Below are 6,411 nucleotides of genomic sequence, written 5' to 3'. Positions count from 1 at the left end.
GATAGTCTCTTTGAATATAGTGATAAACCCAAAGTCTAGTGGTGTGACTGACTACTTTGACTTAAGTGAATAATTCAAGTTGGAGAATGGGAAGATATAAACTGAGTCTGAGTAAGGATAATGATGATTGTGGATGTTCTTGAAACCCAAGCAAATAAGCACACCATTGAATTTGAAGACAATAGACTTGAATTTAAGACATTTTATCTGATAAAACCAGACCAAAAAAAAAAAATGTTAACTTGATCACAGTGTGTACAATTATTATTAGCTATGGACAATTAAAATGAGAGTACTTCCCATCTGTTAGAATGGCTATTATCAAGAAGACAAGATATAACAAATATTGGTAAGGATATGGACAAAAGGGTTGTGCCTTATTAGTGGGAATCTAAATGGATACAGCCTCTATAGAAAACAGTATGGAGATTCCTCAAAAATATAAAAGTAGAACTACCATATGATATAACAATTTCACTTCTGGATTTATATTTGAAAGAAAGAAATCATTATCTTTTTTTTTTTTTTTTTAGATTTTATTTATTTATTTGACAGAGAGAGATCACGAGTAGGCAGAGAGGCGGGCAGAGAGAGAGGAGGAAGCAGGCTCCCTGACAAACAGAGAGCCAGATTTGGGACTCTATCCCAAGACCCTGAGATCATGACTTGAGCCAAAGGCAGAGGCTTAACCCACTGAGCCAGCCAGGCACCCAGAAATCATTACCTTAAATAGATATGTGCACCCCAATGTTCATTGTATCGTTTGCACAATAGCCAAGATATGGAAACAACCTGAATGTTCATCAACAGATGAATGGATATTTATAAAAATACAAAGAAAATATAGTTCAGATTTTAAAAAATAACTATATCTTGCCATTTGCAAAAACATCAATAAAATCTGAATTCATTATACTAAGTGAAACAAGTGAGACAGAGAATGACAAATACTGTATCATCTTGCTTGTATGTGAAATCTATAAGAACAGACCTCATAGAAGAAGAAAAGATGTGTGTGTTGCCAGGGGGAGATGTGGGGGATAGGGAAATGTTAATCAAAGGGTACAAACTTCCAGGTAGAAGATAAGTACATCCTGGGCTTGTAATGTACAGCATGGTGACTGTAGTCAATAATACTGTATTATATATTTGAAGAGAGTAGATTTTGAAAATTCTTATCTCATGCACCAAAAAATTGTAACTATGTGAGGTGATGGGTATGTTAATGAACAATGTGGTAATTATTTTGTAATATGTACATATAACAAGTCATGACGCTGTATGCCTTATACTTGCAAAATGTTATCAATTATAATACCACAAAACTGAAAGAGAGAGAGGTACCAGTTAGAAAACTCCGTTCAGTGATAGAAACTTTTAACATAATGGTGGCAGTAGAAATATAAAAGAAGACCCAGATGTTAGAGATATTTTTAAAAAATAATTCAAGGTCACCTGGGTGGTTCATTCAGTTAAGCTTCTGACTCCTGATTTTGGCTCAGGTCATGATCTTGGGATAGTGAGATTGAGCCCAGCTTTGGGTTCTGTGCTCAGGGCAAAGTCTGCTTGAGGGTATCTTTCCCATTCCCTCTGTCCCTCCTCCCCACTCGTGCTGTCTCTCTCTCACAATAAATAAATAAAATCTTTTAAAAAATAAAATAACAATTCATGTTCGATTGGGTACTAAGGCTCAAGTAAAGAGATGAGCTAAAATGACCTCAAGATTTATAGTTTGAGTCTAGAAAAAGGTGCCAAAAATATGTACACAGAGATAACATTTTCTCCCTAGGAGATAATGATGTGCTTATTTTTATACATACTAAGTTGACATAAAGGGGAAAAAAATCTACAGATAGTTGAAAATATATGTGAAATTTAAAAAAGCATACAATAAAGAAATGCCAATAAAATAGAAAAGAAGGATATCAGTTATTTTTTTGCATTATTGAATTAATTATATTTTCTTTTGCACCAGGGCTTTTCATTTCATTTTCTACTACCTATAATATGCTTCATGCTCAGTTTATTAAATTTATGTATATTACATACAAAACTTGATGTAATGAAACTATTTAAACAACAATGGTCACAAATTAAACCCATTAAATTTTCTTAAAATTTAAATATAAAATAATGCATTTATTTTGTCTGATTTTTAAAAAATTTTCCAAATGTTTTAGATAATAATAAAATTTATAAAAATACTTAAATTTAAGTCTATTGTAAGCTACAACACCAGTGGTTTAATCCATGTCATTATTTTTCTGTTTTGAATTTTATATCTTCTAGGAACTATAAAAATATTTACACGACATTTTCCAGGGGTATAGTAATCTTAAAGCACCTCACCTCTCCATTCCATTCCAGCCACACACACACACACAAAAAAAGTCTCAGGTCAGATCAGGCTATGAATCAGTTTATTCTCATTGACCCTAAATATTTCACATTTAATTCATATTATCAAGCTTAGCTTCTTTTTTATGGTAAACTTCACTTGTTAGATAAATAAGGCTCTTAAGTCCTATGCATTTATTTAAGCATTAAGTTATCACATCATATTGTTCATTCCCCCACTCACTAAATGTTGTATGTTTTGGCAACCTTGACCATCCTTGCATAATCAATTTATATATCATAATGATATAGCTACTTGATTTATTATCATTATTTCAAAAATTACAACTGCCTTATTAATCTTATGCACAGACATCATGTCCTAGGAGATGAGGATACACCTGTGCCTTAAGTTCTACTTGTTAGGGCATTTAGCTAATGCATTATTTTGAAACAGGCTACTATTGACTACTATTTCATTACAGGCACGTGTTCTGGTTTCTGACTCAAGATATGGGAAGAGATGCCTTGCAGTTGGCACAGGTGGAATAAAAGTGTAAGCCTAATCTTGGTATTGGTTGAGCACTGGTGATACATAAAAGTGCTGCTTCTTCTGGGCCATTTCTAGAGTCATAGATGGGAGAACATATGCCATAAGATTATGAATTCATATTAAATGTTCCAGTTCCATATATAATGTTGATCCATCTTTATTATAAGGGCTTTATTTACCAATATGTTTTCCTTCCTATAATGGCAATCTCGAAAGAAAGGTGTCAACTGAATAAAAGCTGAGAATAGTGTCAAAGAATTAAAAAAAAATAAGAGCTGGTTACTGCATTTGTTAATTAGTGAATGTGAAAGAAAAGGATACCCGGGAAACTGAGGGATTATTGTTATGGACAAAATAAAGCAAGGAAGGGAGGATTAGATAGTAAACAAATGGAAAAGACTGAACCACAATTTACATTATCACAGACAAGGAAGAGAAGTACTTAGGATATTATAATACAATGCATATGTAAAAGAAGTAGCCAGTAGAGAGACCATGAACTAAGATTCAGAAAAGGGAGTGGTCAAACCTAAGAAATGTGGATATAATGAATTTGAAGAAAAATAAGAAGTAATTGGCTTTATAGAATAAGGTAGACAAATATTGTATACAGTCACATGTATAAAGATAGAGAAATATGAAATAAAGATGGAAGGAAGAGGAAAGGAAGTTGGGGAAAACTGAAAAAATATTTGCTTGCTGATTTGTTTAATAACAAATAAACAAAGTATTGGTAAGGAACAGGATCTGGTTTATGACAGAATAATCAACAATAATTTTTGTGGTCCAAAATAATCACAGAAAAAAGTTCAAGATGGGGAAGATCTACAACTAAGGTTAGGCACACAATATATCACTGAAGCCCAAAGGATTACAGATCCTAGATACTCCAGCTGCTGGGCTATGTGGAGTTGAAATCCAACAGGTGTTGCTTTGATAACTTTAATGTATTAAGTATATTAATTATTAGTTATCTTAATGTATAAATAATTTCAGTGTGTCAACTCATTTTTATCAGATTCTGCCTCAGCTTAATATTAAGAGATAAGCAGGTACATCATTCCAGGACCCATTCAGTTCCCTGAAGGACCTCTTTAGGAAATGTTTGTGACTGTGCTAATTACATTGGAATTGTGTTGGATTTAGATGTAAATTTTAGTGGACAAATCCCAAAGAACATTTGAACTCTCTTTCAACACTCTGATTCCAAGAAAAGTTGAATAAATGAAAACTGTGAACTCGTTTTCCAAGTTTGTTCTGTAGGGTTAGTTAATTACTGGAGGAATTTGAATCATCAAATGATTTATAGCTGCCAGTGATACAACTGAAACAAAAAATAAAAAAATAAAATAATTCTGTCTACATAGTTTAGTCAGGAGAACTGCTTTGTATCCCATAATTGCATTTCTTTTGGAAATGTTGTTTGGCACATTGTCGATACTTATCAATGTTTGTTAAAGAAATAAATGCCTCCATCCCAAATTCTTTCTGCTAGTCTTCTGTAACACACAATAGCCTTATAGTTTCCAGTTTCTCACTTCCCTTTCTTTCACAATGTAGTCTATAAATAATACAGGAGCAATTAAGGTGTACAGGTGTTTCTGGTAATGACATTTTAAATTAATTTGTACATTCTCTGAGAGCTAAATTAATAATAGCATTTTCCTGGACAACTAAAGGTGACCTCTTACTAGAACTTTTATCTGGGGTTGTCATATATTATTGGAAGCTAAGACAATGAAAATAATTAATTTTCCTATCTTTGTCTTTCACAAAAGCAGTTCTGCTTCTGCCAAATTAGCAACTTTTAAGTAACTTTCAAGTCCTAAAATTTAAGCTGCAGTAATCTTTTCTATACTTGCTTTTCAAGATGACTTGTACTAAAAAAAAGTGTAGAAATGCATGTCACCTTCAGGGGCACGATGGTAATCTTGTTTATCCCTATTTTATAGAACTTCTTATATGTAGGACTGAATTTGAATATTTGTAGAAGAAAAATAATGAAGTACTTTCAGCACCTTTCTACAAATGTAACTTTTTAATCTTCAGGTATAATGACTACTCTCTTCTCATAGCATTGCCAAGTCAGATGGTTATTTAGAGGGAAGAAATATCATGATTAAATATTTACTTATTTTCCCAATGTATATGAGGTACCTAATAGATAATTTTAATCACTGTTATATCCTTTTTTTCCCCCTATTGGCCCTTTGGGTAACTAAAAATATTAACTTTGGTTAACATTTTAAAAAAAGTTGAACTTCTGATCTGACTCTTTCTTCAAGTGCTTCCATCTCACTAAGAGGCAACCCTTTCCTTCTCAGTGTCAGGCTACAAACACTGGAGTCATCTTCAACTCCTTCTCTACTCATGTCGGTCATCTAAAATATCAGCCAATCCTGTTGGCTTTAATGAGAATATAATCTAATATTATACCACCTCTTACCACCTGGAGAAAACACTTGTGACAGTCATACATAAGATATGAGCTGACTGAAATACTGACATTTTATCAGAAGCTTATAGAACAGTTCATCATATGCCAACAGGGCTCCAGTATAATAACAGTGGATTTTTGCTCAAAGTGTTACAGGGGCAGACCACAAATATAAAACAGAATGCTTCTGATAGGCTCATCAGTAGACTGGTTACAGCTGAGGAAAGAATTAGCAAATTTGAGAATATGCCAATAGAAAATTCTTTAACTGAAATGCAGAGAGATAAAAAAAAAAAAGAACAAAATATCCAGGAATTGCAGGTCAGTTTTAATAAATATAACATATATGGTTGTGAAATACCAGAAGATAAAGAAAGAAAATGAAGCATAAGAAATATCTGGAGTAAAATAGCTATAAATTTTATAAAAGTAATGGCGGAAATCATTTACAGATGCAGGAAACTCAACGATTACCAACTAGTATAAACATTAAAGAATCTACATGTAGGAATGTCATATTGAAACTGCAGAAAACTAAAAACAGAGGGATAATATTGAAAGAATTCAGAGGGAAAAAACAAAAAGAAAACAATAAAAACAAAACATCTTTCCTGTAGAGAAGCAAGGATAAGAATTGCATCAGACCATTTATCAGAAACCTTGCAAGAGAGTGAAGTGAAATATTTAAAGTACTGAAAGAGAAAAGTCTAGAATTCTAGATGCATCAGAATTTCCCTTCAGAGGTGGTAGAGAAATAAAGATGTTGTAGGACAAATAAACTGAAAGAATTTGTATCACCAGTAGAGCTTACCTGAAATAAACATTAAAAGAAATACATCTGGGAGAAAAGGATGATAAAAATAAGTATTATGGGATGAATATTTGTTTTCCATCCAAATTCATATGTGAAGCCCTAATCCTAAATCTTATAGCATATGGAATTGGGCACTTGGTAGGTAATTAGGTTTAGATATCCTCATAAATGTATTTCCTTCAAGATGGCATTAGTGCCCTTATAAGAAGACAACATGTGAAATCTTTCTCTCCATTAGTACGCATCAAAAAAGGCCCTGTGAGCACACAG

The sequence above is a fragment of the Mustela erminea genome, chromosome 2 (genome assembly GCF_009829155.1).
Source record: "Mustela erminea isolate mMusErm1 chromosome 2, mMusErm1.Pri, whole genome shotgun sequence".
NCBI classification, from domain to species: domain Eukaryota; kingdom Metazoa; phylum Chordata; class Mammalia; order Carnivora; family Mustelidae; genus Mustela; species Mustela erminea.
This window is presented reverse-complemented; position numbering follows the sequence as displayed.